The sequence below is a fragment of the Rattus norvegicus genome, chromosome 4 (assembly GCF_021556685.1).
Source record: "Rattus norvegicus strain SHRSP/BbbUtx chromosome 4, alternate assembly SHRSP_T2T, whole genome shotgun sequence".
Lineage (NCBI taxonomy): Eukaryota > Metazoa > Chordata > Mammalia > Rodentia > Muridae > Rattus > Rattus norvegicus.
The window spans coordinates 19,269,369-19,287,840 of NC_141537.1; the positions used below are offsets into that span (position 1 = coordinate 19,269,369).

General features: G+C 41.3%; 1 pseudogene; it reads left to right on the forward strand.

Annotated features, from left to right (window-relative positions):
* Positions 1–391: 391 nt before the first annotated feature.
* Positions 392–5,358, forward strand: LOC147994703 (igE-binding protein pseudogene; annotated as a pseudogene).
* The last annotated feature ends 13,114 nt before the right edge of the window (positions 5,359–18,472 follow it).

The following is an 18,472-nucleotide window of genomic DNA, read 5'->3' on the forward strand; positions in this document are numbered from 1 at the left end:
CTTTGGTCTGGGGTTGTCACCCCCTTGGGAAGGATTTGTTGAGGCTATGGTATTTGTTCTCGGAGCCACCCTACTCTTTCTTATTATTATGTTCTGTTTTCACCGTTTCCGCTGCTAAAAGGAAGATTTTGGTGTGGTTGGTCTGATACGAATACGTGACAGCAGCTGGAGGCGCGTCTCAGTCTTTCGTAAATAAGTGAGCTTCGCGCAGCTCCCTTTTACCCTCGCCTTTGACTGTTGGGGAGCAGGGATGCTATAAGGCCGACATAAATAAGCGGCACCGTCTGGGGAAGTGTGCGTAAGACTCCCGTACATAAGAGAGCAGTGTGTCTGTTTCTACTCAAGCCTTGTCAGACGGACGTAGATAAGCCGCCGGCGTTCTTGGTCCATCATGGGGTCCTCACAGTCTGTGATCACGGCCTTGGAAACGGTGCTAAAGCAGAGAGACATTAAAATCAGAGGAAGAACACTTAAAAACTTTGTGAAGGAGGTGGACAGGGTGGCTCCCTGGTTTGCCTGTTCAGGCTCGTTTACAATTGCCTCATGGGACAAACTTGGAAAGGACCTAGACAGAAAATTGGCAGAGAAAGATCTGCGTCTAGGAACTAAAGCCATATGGAAACTAGTCAAAAATTGCTTAGCAGATGAAGTGTGTAAGGCAGCAGTTGTAGGAGGACAGACCGCTCTCGAGGTAGTCCAAGACAGCATGTCAGAAACCGAACGTAGTGAGAGGTTGGGCGCGCGCAAGAGAAAGGACGTCCTGAGAAAGAAAAGGAGCCCTCCCGGTAAGTCTGTGGACAAGGGAGTGTTAAAGCTTTCAGATTCCGGCACTTCCCTCTCTGCACAGCAACCGGGAGGGGGAGCCAGCATATACCCTGTGAAAGAGCTAGAAGCGCTGAACCTCGACAGTTCTGATAGCTCTGAGAATAGAATCTTAGATTCAGAGGAGGAGGCCGAGTTAGATGAGGAAGCAGCTAGATATGAGGAAGAGAGATATCACCCCGAGGAACAAAAGGGAGGTAATAGAAAGCTTCTGCCATGGCAGTCGCCAACGGCGCCCCCTCCGTATGAGGCGTGCTCTTGCGCATTCTCTTTAGTCCCCGAAAGGGTGAGAAGGAAGCTGCCCATGTCGTTCCCCGTCTTTGAGACACAGGAGGGTGAGCAGGTTCATGCCCCAGTCGAAGATAACCAAATTAAAGAGCTGGCGGAGTCTGTCAGAAAGTACGGAGTTACAGCCAATTTCACCCTAACCATTCTTGAAAGGCTGGCCCTAAATTATTTGACACCAGCCAATTGGCAGATGATTGCAAATGCAGCCCTCGTCAACATGGGCCAATATATGGAATGGAAGGCGCTTTGGTATGAGGCGGCTCAAACACAGGCCAGAGCTAATGCCACGGCTTTAACGCCTGAGCAACAGAAATGGACTTTTGAACTCTTGACAGGACAGGGCCGCTTCGCAGAGGACCAAGCAAATTACCATTGGGGCGATTATGTTCAAGTCTCCAGCTCGGCCATTAAGGCCTGGAAAGCACTCACTAGGAGAGGAGGGGTCGATAATCAACTTACCAGAATCATCCAGGGGCCCCAGGAACCGTTCTCAGACTTCGTAGCCAGAATGACAGAGACTGCAGGACGAATCTTTGGTGATACTGAGCAAGCGGCGCTGCTTATAGAACAGCTCATTTTTGAGTAAGCCACCCAGGAGTGCCGAGTAGCCATAGCCCCCAGAAAAAATAAAGGGTTACAGGATTGGCTCAGAGTCTGCAGAGAACTCAGAGGGCCCCTTACTAACGCAGGCCTGGTGGCTGCCATTCTCCAGTCCCAGCGACACCCCTTTAAAGGGACAGATAAAAGATCATGTTTTCAATGTGGAAAAGTGGGCCATTTAAAAAGAGACTGTAGGATAACCAAGAGAGACAGGAGGCCTGCAACTATCTGTGTCCGATGTGGCAAGGGCTACCATAGGCCTGACCAGTGCCGCTCAGTGAGGGATATTAAGGGTAAACTGCTCCCTCCTTTAGAAGTTCAGCCTAATGAGATGTCAAAAAAATGTATTGTTGGGCCCCCGGTCCCAGGGCCCTCAAAGATATGGGAACCGCTTTCAGAAAGCCATGACCCTGACAGAGGAGGCTCCCCAAGAGGTGACACAAAATTGGACATGTGTGCCGCCTCCGACTTCTTTCTAATGCCCCAGATGGGCATTCAGCCAATTCCTGCTCAGACTGTGGGGCCTCTACCCCCGGGAACCATAGGCCTTGTCCTTGGGAGAGGATCTCTCGCCCTACAAGGACTGATAGTCCATCCAGGCCTTGTTGAAGCTCAGCACTCTCTTGCTATTCAGATTCTTTGTTCAAGTCCAGATGGGGTTTTTTCCATAAGTGAAGGAGATAGAATAGCACAGTTATTACTCCTTCCATGCTCCCAAGCCACAATACAGGATACCAAGGGGCCCATGGGGTCCACTGGTAATGATTCGGCATATTTGGTGGTTCATCTTAACAACCGCCCAAAATTGAGCTTAGAAATTAATGGAAAGAAATTTGAAGGCATACTGGATAGTGGGGCTGATAAAAGTATAATTTCCTCAAAATGGTGGCCTCAATCATGGCCTACCATAAGATCTTCTCACTCACTACAAGGCTTAGGCTACCAGTAGTGCCCTAAAATCAGCTCTGCCACTCTAACTTGGACGACTGTTGATGGCCGACAGGGACAATTTGTTCCCTATGTACTTCCCCTACTTGTTAATCTTTGGGGGAGAGATGTTATGCAGACCATGAGACTAACCTTATCTACGAATACCCCCCACAAGTGGCCCACATGATGTCAAGGATGGGCGATAAGGAAGGGAAAGGCCTAGAGCGATTAGAACAGGGCTGTCTCACGCCCATTGAACCGATCGCCAACCCCCATAAACAAGGCCTGGGTTTTTCCTAGGCGCCATTGGGGCAGCACGGCCCATACCCTGGAAGATGGAGGACATGGTGTGGGTTCCCCAATGGCCACTTACCTCCGAGAAGCTACAGGCCGCTGTAGGACTGGTGGATGAGCAGCTAAGATTGGGACATTTGGAACCCTCCACCTCTCCTTGGAACACCCCAATTTTTGTAATAAGAAAAAAATCAGGAAATTGGCAATTACTTCATGATTTGAGGGCCATTAATGATCAGATGGAATCCCTTGGACCCATTCAGCGGGGCCTTCCTATACTCTCGGCCCTACCAAAAGATTGGAATTTGGTAATAATAGATATTAAGGATTGTTTTTTCTCTATTCCACTTCACCCCCCTGATAGGCCCAGATTTGCGTTTACTGTCCCATCAATTAATCATACTGAACCTGAAAAAAGATACCAGTGGAAGGTCCTACCTCAGGGCATGACCAACAGCCCCACGATGTGTCAATTATATGTTCAGGAAGACCTCAAACCAGTCAAGGAGACCTATCCAAATTTATTGTTGGTTCATTTCATGGATGACATTTTGATGTGTCATAAAGATTTAGAATTACTTAAACAAGCCTATCCCGTATTACAAAAAACCCTTAAACAATGGGGTTTACATATTGCTACAGAGAAGGTCCAAATTGCTGATACAGGCCATTTTTTAGGATCCATCATTCTCCCTGATAAGATTATACCCCAGAAATTGGAAATTTGTAGAGACCACCTCCATACTCTCAATGATTTTCAGAAGCTCTTGGGGGATTAACTGGTTGAGACCATTTTTAAAAATCCCCTCTGTGGAATTAAAACCCTTGTTTGAAATATTGGAAGGGGACGGCCACGTTACCTCCCCTCGTGTGCTAACTCCCGCTGCAACCAAGACCTTACTAAAAGTAGAAGATGCCATAAAACAGGCCCAATTGCAATGCATTGATTGGTCTCTACCTTTTTCACTCTGTGTATTAGATACCAAGGATTTGCCCACTGCAGTTTTATGGCAACAAGGTCCACTATTATGGATCCATCCACATGCTTCCCCTGTGAAGACTATTGATTGGTATCCAGCCGCAGTAGCACATCTGGCTACTAAGGACCTAAAAGCTGCCATCTGTCATTTTGGGACTCTACCCCAATCCTTGATTATCCCATATACACCCTATCAGGTCCAAACTCTAGCCTCTACCTCCGATGATTGGGCAGTGTTGCTCACATCCTTTACAGGGAAAATAGATAATCATTATCCTAAACATCCCCTATTATGTTTTGCTAGATCACAACCTGTTGTTTTCCCTCGTGTCACATCCCACAGACCGTTAAAAGAAGGGATAACAGTGTATACGGATGGGTAAAAAACAGGGGTGGGAGCATATGTGGTAAATTCCCAAGTGTTCTCATGACAATATTTTGAAACCTCACCCCAAGTGGTAGAATGCCTAGTGGTCATGGAGGTCCTTGAAAAATTCCAGATGCCTCTAAATATTGTTTCAGATTCCTCCTATGTGGTCAGTGCTGTTAATATTCTTGAAACCGCCGGCGTAATTAAAACAACTAGCAAGGTAGCAGAGATTTTCCAAAAAATCCAAATTATTTTAATAAATAGGAGATTCCCTGTATATATTACTCATATACGGGCCCATTCTTGACTCCCTGGTCCAATGAGTTCAGGGAATGATTTGGCTAACAAAGCCACAAAAATGATAGCTGTGGCCCTGGCCTCTCCTCTAGAGGCCGCTAAAACCTTTCATGGCAATTTCCATGTTACCTCGGAAACTTTACGCCGCTGCTTCTCTATAACTAGAAAAGAGGCACGTGATATAGTCACCCAATGCCAACAGTGCTGCCAGTTCCTCCCAGTTCCTCACATCGGGGTCAACCCGAGAGGAATACAGCCATTGCAAATCTGGCAAATGGATGTTACTCATAATTCTACTTTTGTAAAATTACAGTATGTTCATGTATCTATAGATACATGTTCTGGCATTCTACATGCCACCCCACTTACAGGAGAAAAAACAACACATGTCATTCAGCACTGCCTTGAAGCATGGAGTGCTTGGGGAAAGCCAAGATGTGTAAAAACTGAAAATGGCCCCACCTATACATCTCAACAATTCCGTCAGTTTTGTGCTCAGATGCAGGTTACCCATCTGACGGGCCTGCCCTACAACCCTCAAGGACAGGGAATCATAGAGCGCGCTCATTGGACGCTCAAATCATATTTAATAAAACAAAGAAGGGGAATTATGATAGAACTCCCCCCAACACCCCGAGTGGCCACTGCTTTGGCCCTTTTTACCTTAAATTTTTTAAATCTTGATGAAGCTGGGCAAACAGCGGCTGACCGACATTGCTCAGATCCCAAAAGGACAAAAGAATTAGTCAAATGGAAGGATGTATTGACAAATGAATAGAAGGGCCTGGATCCTGTTTTGATAAGATCCAGGGGAGCTGTTTGTGTTTTTCCACAAGATAATGAAAATCCAGTTTGGGTTCCGGGATGACTCACTCGGAATATCAAGACAGAGGACCAAGAAGATGACAACTCTGGTGATCCTCATGCTGATCCAGGGAGTGCCAATAAAAGCGCAGAGCGAACTACGGTGGGGAATAATGTCAACCTTCCCCCTCCCAATGCTGCTGATGTATAATTCCCAAGTTTCCACGTTTCTTTACTACCAACAAAGAATTGGGACTAGCCTATTTACCATTAGATTCCCATATAGAGCAAGTAAAAGAAAATAGGACTATTCCCCTTAAGGGCAGCCTTTGTTTTGGCATATTCAACAAAACATCTTTTGATCTTCCTTGCATTATGTTGAGTAATCAATCTTCTGCTTGGTTAAGGGAGGCCACATGGGGAACTGGTGAGGAAGACATTGTGGCTAACGCCACAGTTCTCTATGGTTGGTGGCCTTACATTAACTCCTCCACCTGCCCTCTCCGTCAACCAAAGTTGGCACCCTTTTGTAGAGGGATCCAGGATGAAGAACTTACTTTGCCTTGGACTGGTTGCCAGTCCCGGGACTCTGCCTGGGCAGTCCAGAAATTTTTTTCCTTCTCCCCTGATTTGGGAGGCAGAGTGAACTTCACCACCATTGATCGTAGATGGTCCAATAATAATCCCTTTGATCAATGGATGCTTTGTGACGTTAATGGTAGCTGCACTGATCTTATGCCCATGCGATGCTTCTTGGAGGAAAGGGCGAAAAGGGACAGTTATCATTTTCCTGGACAGGGAATATCCACCCTTCAGCCTCTGTCTGGACAGCTACTCATATAAAATATAAACCTTACTGGAGCACGGGGTTTAACCCTGCTCCGGTTTGTGTCTGGCCGCCATTTGTGTGGATTATAAGTAATGCCACTAAAGTTTCTAAATTGAATTGTACAGACGGTTCATGTTTTTATGCCCTGTGCTGGGATGCTAGCCAATATTCCATAGCGGTAGTTACCCGCATGCCTTGCTTTATCCCGGTCCCTGTTGAGACTCCGGGGACCCTGACCTTATTTAGAGGAAAGAGAGATTTTGGCATTTCTGCAATTATTGTTGGCATTATTGCTACAACGGCAGTTGCTGCCTCGGTTACTGCTTCGGCATTGGCCTTGTCAAACTCACTACAGACAACCCAAACTATTAATGATTTATCGGCTACCGTCTCTGTTGCTCTGGACAGACAGGCCTCGGCTAATACTCAGATACAAGGAGGCCTCATGCTTGTTAACCAATGTATAGATCTGGTCCAAGAGCAGCTAGACATTCTATGGCAACTGGCCCAGCTTGGCTGTGAACAAAAGCTCCCTGGCCTTTGTGTCACATCTATACAGTATGAACAATTTACCAAAGCTGCCAATTTGACTAAAACCCTTTCACAGCATTTGTTACAGAATTGGACCTCGGATTTTGAGCAGACGCTTAGGGAATTGAGAGTGGCCATCATTCAAGTAAATTCTACCCAACTGGATCTGTCTTTGACAGAAGGATTGTCATCCTGGATCACCTCAGCAGTCTCTTATTTTAAGGAATGGGTGGGGGTTGGACTTTTTGGAGCAGTCCTCTGCTGCGGGTTAGTGTTACTCCTCTAGTTGCTTTGCAAATTGAGATTTCAAACAAAGAGGGACAAAATTGTGATTGCCCAGGCGCTTGTAGCCCTTGAACAAGGAGCGTCAGCCGATATTTGGTTGACCATGCTCAAGCAATAGGTTGCCGGCTGGCCAGCTCTTGCACTCCTAGAACCTCGGTTCATTGCACAGGATTAGAGTGTCCGGCTTGAGCAGCCCATGAGGGGTGATGAGCTTAGCATCACACAGGGAAGTTTTACCAAACACGCTCCCTGGAAGACATGTCATATTACATGAGGGTATCTGCCCCAGTTTTCCCTCCCTCAAAAAATGGCAGTGCGACGGGTCGGGAGTGCCCTGGGTCCCAACAACAGCTTAAGGGTATCTCTCTTGTACAGGTTCGCCAACTTTGTGCGAGGATATGACTTCTGTCTTCACCCTCCTATTTATGGGTGTCCTATTTGCTTAAAAAACAGAAAAGGGGGAGATGTGGAGAGCCGCCCTCACGTTCTCCATTGTAAGATAGCGCCGATATCTGGTAGGATGCACCTAGTAAAAGGGCAATACGCAAGCGCCTGGTAAATTCCTCACTCAAGGGGACACGTATGCTGTGGTACGTCATCTGGCACATTTGGCAGCGACCAGCCAGAGAGTGACACGTCCTAGGCAGGGATAGTTTCCTATATAAGGGATGGTTTTTCCTCACTCGGGGTCTCCATATGGTAAGCTTATGCTCTCGCTCTCAAGATGCATTAAAGCTTTTCTGCAGAAGGATCCTTCGTTCTTGCTGGCAAGACGTAGCGCAGGGCAATTGTTGAGGATAGTTTTCGCTCTCCTGGGTTTTTGTTATTCCAGTTGAATTTGCAAATTGCTCTTTCTACTCTATGAAGAAATGAGTTGGAATTTTGATGAGGATTGCAATGAATCTGTAGATTGCTTTTGGCAAAATGGCCATTTTTACTATATTAATCCTGGAAATACATGAGTATGGGAGATCCTTCCATCTTCTGAGATCCTCAATTTCTTTCTTCAGAGACTTGAATTTCTTATCATACAGATAGATCTTTCACTTGCTTGGTGTTGGGAGTGATGCCCTTAAGACCCTCCATTTTTGATGGTAATAGAATAGTTAGAGTTAAGTATGACTGGGTTCATGGAAAATCCCCAGTCAGCTGCAGAAGACTAATACAAATCTGGTGGTCAGGATGAATAATGATACGATAAGTTGTGACCTTGCTGTGAAATACATCTGACGTCAAGATGCCCAATGTGATGACCTATAACCTTTCTGAGAAACCAGCATCCTGCTGACTAATGATATGACAAACCTGTAGCCTTTTTGAAAGACCAACATCCTGTTGACATCAGCTGACCACACAAATACTGTGTCCCTGGGCTGCATAAATGTTTCCCACTTCCCCCTCTCTCTGTTACCCCTGTTATGGTATAAATTCAGCCTTGGGAAAAAATAAAATGATCAGACTTTTATCTTGGCATCCTTCTTCATGTCTCTTGTCCCCCATTCTCTTCCAGGTACCCTCTGTACCCTCATTGACTGTCCTGCAGGACCAAGACAGCTTGGTTTGAATTACACTAAGGTATTTTATATTATTTGTGACTATTGTGTCATTTCCCTAATTTCTTTCTCACCCTGTTTATCATTTTAGTAGAGGAAGGTTACTGATTTGTATGAGTTAATTTTATATCCAGCCACTTGGCTGACATTGTTTATCATGTTTAGGAGTTCTTGGGTGAAATTTTTGGGTCACTTAAGCATACTATCATATCTTCTGCAGATAGTGATACTTTGACTTCTTCGTTTCCAATTTGTATCCCCTTGATGTCCTATTGTTATCTGATTGATCTGGCTAGGACATTGAGTACTATATTGAATAAGTAGGCAGAGAGTGATCAGCCTTTACTAGTCCCTGATTTTAGTGGGATTGCTTCAAGATTCTCTCCATTCAGTTTGATGTTGACTACTGATTCACTATATATTGTCTTTACTATGTTTAGCTATGGGCCTTGAATTCCTGATCTTTCCAAGTTTTTTTTTTAATATCAAAAGGTGTTAAATTTTTTCAAATGCTTTCTCAGCATCTAATGAGATGATCATGTTTCTTTATTTCCTTTGAGTTTGTTTATACAGTGGAATACATTGATGGATTTCCATGTATTAAACTATCCCTGCATGCCTACTTGATCAGGATGGATGATCATTTTGATGTGTTCTTCGATTCCATTTGAGAGAATTTTATTGAGTATTTTTGCATCAATAGTCATAAGGAAAATTGGTCTGATGTTCTCTTTCTTTGTTGGGTCTTTGTGTGGTTTAGGCATAAGTGTAATTGGGTCTTCATAGAAGGAATTGGGTGGTGTTCATTCTGTTTTTATTTTCTGGAATAGTTTGGACAGTAATGATATTAGGTCTTCAAAGGAGGTTTGATAGAAATCTGCACTAAATTCATTCGGTCCTGGTCTTCTTGGTTGGGAGACTTTTTAATGACTGCTTCTATTTCTTTAGGGGATATGTGACTGTTTAGGTGGTTTATGTGATCCTGATTTAACTTCGAGACCTAATGTCTGTCTAGAAAATTGGCCACTTCATCCAGATATTCCAGTCTTGTTGAGTATAGGCTTTTGAAGTACAATCTGATGATTTTTGGAATTTCCTCAGTTTCTGCTGTTATATGTCTCTTTTTAATTCCGATTTTGTTAATTTGCATACACTCTCTGTGCCCTCTTGTTAGTCTGGCTAAGGGTTTATCTATCTTGTTGTTTTTCTCAAAGCACCAACTCCTGATTTTGTTGATTCTTTGTATAGTTCTTTTTATTTCTTCACAATCGATTTCAGCCCAGTGTTTGATGATTTCCTGCCATGGGCTCGTACTCTTGGGTGTATTTGTTTCCTTTTGTTCTAGAGCTTTTAGGTATGCTGTCAAGCTACTAGTGAATGTTCTTTCCAGTTTCACTTTGGAGACACTCAGAGTTCTGAGTTTTTCTCTTAGCACTGCTTTCATTGTGCCTCATAAGTTTGGGCATGTTGTGCCTTCGAAAAAGTCTTTGATTTCTTTCTTTGACCAGACTATCATTGAATAGAGCATTGTTCAGCTTCCATGTATATGTGGGCTTTCTGTCCTTCTTATGTTATTGAAGACCACATATAGTTCATGGTGATCTGATAGGATGCATGGAATTATTTCAATCTTCTTGTATTAGTTGAGGCATGTTTTGTGACTGATTATATGCTCAATTTTGAAGAAGGTAACATGCAATGCTGGACAGAAGGTATATTCTTTTGTTTTTGGGTAAAACGTTAGTTTCTCTGTGTCTATGTTTAATTTCTGTTTCCATGATCTGTTCATTTCTGAGAATATGTTGTTGAAGTTTCCCACCATTATTGTATAATGTGAAATGTATGCTTTGAACTTTAGTAAGGTTTATTTTATTAATGTAGGTGTCCTTGCATTGGGAGCATAGTTATTCATGATTGAGAGTTTTATTTGATATTAGAATGTTACTCCAGGTTGTTTCTTGGAACCATTTGCCTGGAAAATTGTTTTCCAGTCTTTTTAGGTTGAGGTCATTTCTGTCTTTGTCACTGAAGTGTGTTCCCTGTGTGCAGCAAAATGCTGGGTCTTCTTTGTGTATCCACTCTGTTAGTCTATGTGGGACCGATGCTTGTTGTTTCCTGTTATTTTTGTTGCTAGAGGAACAATTATGATTGTGTGGCTATCTCCTTTTGTGTTAGTTGAAATTAGCCTACTTTCTTGCTTTTTCCAGGGTGTAGTTTCCCTCCTTGTGTTGGAGTTTGCCATCTATTTTCCTTTGTAGTGCTAAATTTGTGGAAAGATATATAATTTTTTTGTCATGGAATATCTTGGATTCTCCATCCATGTTAATTGAGAGTTTTGCTGGATATAGAAGCCTGCTTTGGCATTTGTGTTCTCTTACGGTCTGTATGACATCTGTCCAGGATCTCCTGGCTTTCACAGTCTCTGGTGAGAAGTCTGGTGTAATTCTGATAAGTCTGCCTTTATATGTTACATGACTGTTTTTCCTTACTGCTTTTAATATTCTTTCTTTGTTTTGTGCATTTTGTGTTTTGACTATTATGTGATGGGAAGAATTTCTTTTCTGGTCCAATCTATTTGAAGTTATGTAGGCTTCTTGTATGTTTATGGACATCTCTTTCTTTAGGAAAGTTTTCTTCTATAATTTTGTTGAAGATATTAACTGGCCTTTTCAGTTGGGAGTCTTCATTCTCTTCTATACCTATTATCCTTAGATTTGATCTTCTCATTGTGTCCTGTAGTTCCTGAATGATTTCTGACAGGAAGTTTTTGTGTTTTCCGTTTTCTTTGACAGTTGTGTCAATGTTTTCTATGGTATCTTCTGCCCCTGAGATTCTCTTTTCAATTTCTTGGTAGTGTTTTTGTTTATGACTTCTAATTTCTTTCCGAGATTTTCTATCTCCCATGTTGTCTCCCTTTGTGATTTCTTTCTTTTTAAAGTCCTTTTTAAAGTCCTCTAAGAAAATCATGAGTTGTGATTTTAAATCAGAATCTTACTTTTCCTGCATGTTCGTGTATCCAGTGCTTGCTATGGTATGGAAACTGGACTGTGATGCTGCCAAGTGACGTTGGTTTCTGTTCCTTTGGTTCTTACCCTTACTTAACACTATCTGCTTATCTCTGGTGTTAACTGGTCTTGCTGTCTCTAACAGTGACTTGACCCTCCTGTAAGCCTGTGTGCCAGCACTCCTGGAGACAGGCTTTCTCCCAGAAGAATCTGCATACAGAGAGCTGTGAGACAGGATCAGGCCTGTGTGCAGGTGTTGTAAGACCCCATAGTGGCCTTACCTCAGGACCGCAACCCACATAGCACAAATTGACAAAGTGGCTCCTGCAATAGCATGAGGGTATAAGATTTTTAATTCACGTATGTGGGGTTGCCTCTCCCTGCCTCTCCCTGCGTGGATGAGCAACCCGAAATCCAAAAAGCTCACAACTTTTATTCGTTATAGAGGGCAGATTTCAGCAACAGGGTTAGCTGCCCCATTCTCATTGGTGGTACACAGGACAAAGGATCTTGTCGGGTATTGGCTGGCCTGCTCAAGGGGCTGTTCTTGGCTCAATTGGTCACTTTCCTCATCCAGCCCCATCCCTGGCCCTGGAGAATCACTGGGAAAGGGCTAAGTTGGCACGTCCCTTGAGGGATGGGGAGTCTAGGTGGTGGGGCAGGGTCAGGATGACACCCTGTGGTTGCTCTCCGGTTCAACACAGGGAGGGGTAGGGTGGTATTTCCAAGAACAGTTGTTTTTATTTTGGCTGGTTTCCATTAAGCCTGGTCACTGACCACCAAGACCTTGTTCCTGTGTTCACAGAACTTGGTTCTTACTGCTTTGTTTCTTGCATCTATGAAACTTATTTCTTCACAGGCTGATACCAAAAGGTTCCTGTCCCAGACTGCTCCTCTGTTCCTCTTGGGCCAGGAATGTGAGCAGAAGTGGTGGTTTCACCTGTGCTTTCAGGATTGTCCACACTTCTGAAAATCCAGCTCTCTAACCACGGGATCTAAGTACAGAGGGTTGTGTCCCAGGGTCAGCTCCGGGTGCAGGCAGAAACTGAAAGTGAACTAAAATATTCTAACGATTTCTTAAACCATAGAACATTTACAGTTTGTGTTATCATATTCACACATCACAATGGCAAAATGAGAGACGTATCTGTTTTTCTTGTTCTTTTAATTTACATGGTTAATGATAAAATAGTGTCCTCCAAATCAGATGGGGTTTCTATTGTGGGATACTTAGCAAGAAGGACTGTTAAGACATGTGTTTACGCTAATAGAAAAGTCTTTATCAGGCAGTCAGTGACTACACTGGTGTGTTCAGGATCTCAGTGTTGCTCTGAATCAAGTGAACTTTTAAGCAAAAAAAAAAACATGTTCTGTGTTGACATACTTAAATTAACAAGAACAGTTAGACATAGTAGTAATACAGAAGCTAAAATTCAAGGTTAGTACATTTTGAGACTTTCCCAGTGCTATAAGGTCTTTGATGGATAGAGACTTCTGTTTTAGTTCTGGTAGGTGGTAATTTCTAAGAGCTGAGTTTTACAGGCTACATGGTACCTCCACCATGGAATTAGTTGTGCTAAGGGCCCTGTTGCTGTTTCCAGTGACATTTCACTGATGTTACTGTATGCAGGCACTGTTCATGGTCACAGAGAATGCATTCTAATTTGCTTCAGATATAGAGTTCTCTGGTACTGTGGGTTCAATATGGCACCATAAGCAAGCAGTGCTTAAGTGTGTGGATTTTGCACACAGAGCTAGTTCATGGCCACCTCCTGAGACAGGAACTATAAAGGGAATCATAGCTGGAACTGGTTAAAGTGAATATTAAAAATTATGATTTTCCAAAAGGAACAATATGTTTATTAATACTTATTCAAAACTATTTCATAATTTTTAGAAAGTTTGTAGTACTGGCTGGGAAAATTCAGATCCAATTAGAAATGACAGTTTTACTAGCTTTCCTCTTGAAGTACAGCTATTTTTAAATTTTAGTTATATATCTCTCTACATAGATACCTTTTATATCCTAGCTTCTCTTACAGCAGAGTAATGACTAAGGTCATTATTGCTCTGGCATTGGGCACTAATGTTGGAATGAAGTAGATTATGTTATAATCTGATGGCAACAGATATTTAATCTTCATACATTTCTTAGAAAAAAGGAAATTAAAATCAAAACAAAGCAAACAAACGAAAAGAAGTGGCTGTAAGATGTCTAAAGAAGACAAACCATAAGACTTAATTTAAATAGACTCTCCTACACCCCAGGGATAAGCAATATAAAACGCTCAAGAATCAACTGGTGAGTAGCATATTGGAATCAGAAGTTTATGCATTTGCATATCTATTGGTATTGTACTTCTTCAGCTCATGTTTCTGTGACATGAGTTGGTGAGAGGTTATTGGTGTAGTTATTGACATTCCTAAAAGAGACTGTCTCACAGCATACTCCCTGGTCCTCCAGCCCTTATCATCTTTCAGTTACTTCTTCTTCAATGACCACAGAGCCTTAGGTGTATTATAGAAGCATCCATTAGGACTGGCATAACTATGAATTTTGATTAGTTGTGGTTTTCTGTAATGGTCTCTGTTGAGAAGAGAAGTTTTCTTGATTTGCAGTGAGGACTACACTTAACTGTGGCTATAATGACAAATATTTAGACTGTAGTAAGGGGTGACGCTTTATAAGAGCATCATTGGGGGAGCCCAGAAGGCCTAAATGCTACACAGTTACATACTGTAAGGAATGCTGAGAGCAGTAAAATTATTTTATCTCTGTTGTATGTATCACAAAAATTGATGATAAAAGAGGAAATTAATATTAAAAATAGAGAAGGGTTTACATAAAAGGTTTGGAGTGAAGGAAAGGGAAGGAAAATTATGTAATTAAACTATAATCTCAAAATGATATATTATATACACCAATAAACATGCAAATGCATAAAGTTCTGATTATAAAGCTACTTACCAGTTTATACTTGAGAGTTTTTATATTGTTGATATGTAAAGTTTAAACATGAAACATCATCCAATGCCACTAGGTGGCAAACATGAGCTGATAATCTCGTAATGAACAATGTTTAAATCATTCTGTCTCAAAAATCTCAAAATAGCTTGAATTAGTATTAATAATACACATATCTATAAATTGAAAATAAGCATTTTAAATTGAGAAATAAGCATTTAATACTGTGACCCGATCCTGTCTCTATAGCAGTCTTTTCCTCTCTTTTTTTTTTTTTTTTTTGTATGTCAGTGACTTCCCAGCCTGGTGCTCAATGAACACACAGTAATATAAATGAGGGAACAAAAGATATAACATTTCTCCTGCACATCAAATACATTTTCTCTCTAACTTACATTTCTTCAAAATTATGCCATTGTTTCAAATATTAACAAAATGTAAATAGTTTCTCCAAGGTGGAAGAATAGGCTACAATTATTTTTAAAATTAATAAATTTTATAGTAATAATGTAGATTATTTCTCTATTGACTTAAATAAGGAGAATTGACTTTATCAAAAAAAGAGAATTTTCCACATTCTAGTCTACTTCGTGAGCATTTTATGATCTACTTTGTATGATTTTTTCTTATCTGATTTCTCGAGATTGTATTTCTAGGTACATCTTTGTTTTGCTCGAAATTTTCGCAGAAATGCTTTTGATTTTTAACCTTCAAATGCTATGCTACTCTTTATTTAGTATATTGAGGTCAATTCCTTCTACATCTAGTTTGTAAAGAACATTTCCCCCCAAAATAGATTACTATCTTCTTCTACATTTCCTCAGATGAGCCTCCAGTTTCCACCTCTTGTTTTGGTAGTGTGGTTCACTCTGCTAGTTTATTTGCATTCTTTACATTATGATAAGCTCCATTTGCTTTCCTCTGTGTGTGTGTGTGTGTGTGTGTGTGTGTGTGTAAATTTTCTATCCCGCAGTTTTATTACATTGATTTAATCTTAGGTTTAGGAGGCCAAGGAGAGCATTTGCTGTCTTCTCTTGTCAGCTTTCTTCTATTCCTTTGAGGTAAGGTCTCTCCTTCACACTGGGGCTCAAATTTACTAGGCTAAGCAGAAAAGCAATAAGCCCAAGCTATATTCCTGTGTCTGTCTCCCTTAAAATTGGGGAAGCATATACACAGGGAGACCAGGCTTGTTCTATGGGTGCTAGAATGGAAACCTCAGTCCGTGTGACTCAATATTAAGTAGTCTTAATCACTGAAATGTCATTCTGGCTCCTACTGTGGATGTTTGCATAATATTTTTCATGGATTAATCTGTGGTTTTCTCATCTCAACGCTTCAGAGTTTCAGGGTCAATGAAATGGCATCTCCAGAACTCTGTTTCCTCATCAATCTTTAGAAAGAGTTTGAAAATATTAGTATCGACTCTCCAAATGTTTGAAAGAATGCAACAGTAATGCATTTGTAGTCTCGGGTGCTCTTCGATAGGATACTTTTTTCTTCTGATTCAATCTTCTACTCGTTACTGGACAACATATGTTTTCTCTTTAAAATTACAAATCTTTTTATGTTTCTCGGAACTTACCCATTTCTGCTAAGTTGCATAATTCATGGTAATTGCTGATAGTTTCTTATGATAGTTTTTATTTTTATCAGTTAAAATGTCTTCCCTTTCATTTCTGAGTTTACATGAACTTCCTCTCCAATTTTCTTTATCAGATTAAAGATTTGTCAATTTTGTGTATCCTTCAGAAAAATCATTTTAGCTTTGTGTACAAATTTTACATGATATGATTGTTAATAATGAGTTCTAAAACAATGCACCACAAAACTGTTGTTAAGAGTAAATCAGTGTAATAAAATTGCAGAATTGAAAATTTTTACACACACACACACACACACACAACAATTCTATTTCTATATACAGATAACTATAAAATAAAGAAACACACATTGTCACTAATAACAGTAATAGAAAGAATGAATTTAGAATCTTTTCTTTATTTAACATCTCTTTTTTTGATCTGATTACTGATGTCTTTTTTATTTCTCAGTATAGAATTCTATCACTGATAAAGCAAAGAATGAACTCTACTTTTGTATGGAGACATGTTCTTGTCTTAGCCCCTTGTGCTAAGATAATCAGGCTCACTAAGGTACAAGAGGGTAGGAAGGCAAGTTTATCTTTGAGATAATGAATATTTTCTTCCTAGAATTTCTGCCCCCTCTGCTCAGTGTACTTCAGAGCCACCCTGAAGGACAACTGTCTTTCACATTGTTTCTTCAGTCTTTACTCACAAAGGTGTACTTACTCTTTATTTTTACTTCTCTCTTCTTATTTCAGATGGTAGCCTGAAATTATGCTTTCCCAGGTCTTTGAGCTTCCTTGCTATTTCTCTAAATTTCCACTCACTATCAAATGGTTGTTTGTCTCCCGTATGACTGATTCCATGCTGACTTAAACAACATATTGTTTTTCCTTTCTCTTCTCTACTCTCCCCCATGTAGCTGCAATTAATTAAAGTTTATTTGCCCTTAGGTTTTCTTTTGAACATAGATGAAATTGACTTTGAACTTCTGAGTCCATTCTTAAGTTCCTCTACAGTCTTTTAGGTGTATTTTTTTAAAAATTTATTGTGTGGGTGTTTTTGAGGCGATGCTCCATTTCACACAGAAGTTTGCTACGAAATCAGCAGGAGTATTTATACAACTAAATCTCTCAACTGAAGTTTAAGGCAGAGGCTCCAATAAGAATCATGATCTCATGTCCAGGACCAGAGCTGAGGTAACTTGCAGAAGTTACAAACTAGAAGTGTCTAAGGCTCATTAAAATTGGTTCATCTTTCTGGCCGGTTCCTTCTGTTGGTGCAGACTACCAGCTAGTCAGCTCCCTTCTAGATACCACAGCCTGAAGGTATCCCAGGAGGTCCCCTACACACAGAACAAGTGATAAAAACACCCCTGAAGTTCGATGGCTCCTGCTGGGAGCTCAGTGGACTAAGGACCCATCACTACTCTCCCCATCCCTCAATTCCACTCCCCTTCTGGCTGGCTCCTTCTGCAGAAGCAGACTGCCAGTTTTGTTCCTCTGAAGAGAACAAAACATGAAGACATCTCAGGGGCTCCTAGGCATGCAAGACACTGATTCAACAGTTTGAAAGCCTCCCTGGAGTTCTGCTACACACATGGAAACAGAAACTACAGTCAGTAGGCCTTCCTGCAGATCAGCTACACACTGGGCAACAGCTTGACTACTCCTCTGAAAACCAAACAATCTGAAAAGTTCCCAGGATATCTGTTGCTCCAGAGCATCTTCTTTTTCCCTCTGAAGATCAAACCATCAGAAGGCCCTACAGAAGGTCTGCTACAGCCAGGGCCACAGGCCTACCAGGAGATCTGTTGCAATCCAGGGACAAAAGAGGCAGACTCCAGAGTCACCCAGACCAGCGAACACCAGGGATAACCAGATGGTGAGAGACAAATGCAAGACCATAAGAAACAGAAACCAATATGCATGAGCATCATCAAAACCAGTTCTCCCACCACATCAAGTCCTGAATATATCAAAACATCTGAAAATCATGAGGTTGACCTAAAATACTATCTCATGAAGATAATAAAGTCCTTTCAGGAGTATATAAATAGCTCACTAAAAGAAATACAGGAAAACATAGGTAAATAGGTTGAAACCTCTAAAGTGGAAACAAATAAATCCCTTAAAGAAATATGAGAAAACACAATCAAACAGGTAAAGGAATTGAATAAAACAGTCCAAGACCTAAAGTAGAAGTAGAAACAATAAAGAAAACACAAATAGAGGCAAACCTGGAAATGGAAAACTTAGGAAAGAGGTCAGGAATTATAGATGTACACATCATCAACAGAATAGAAGAGATAGAAGAGAGAATCTCAGGTGTAGAAGT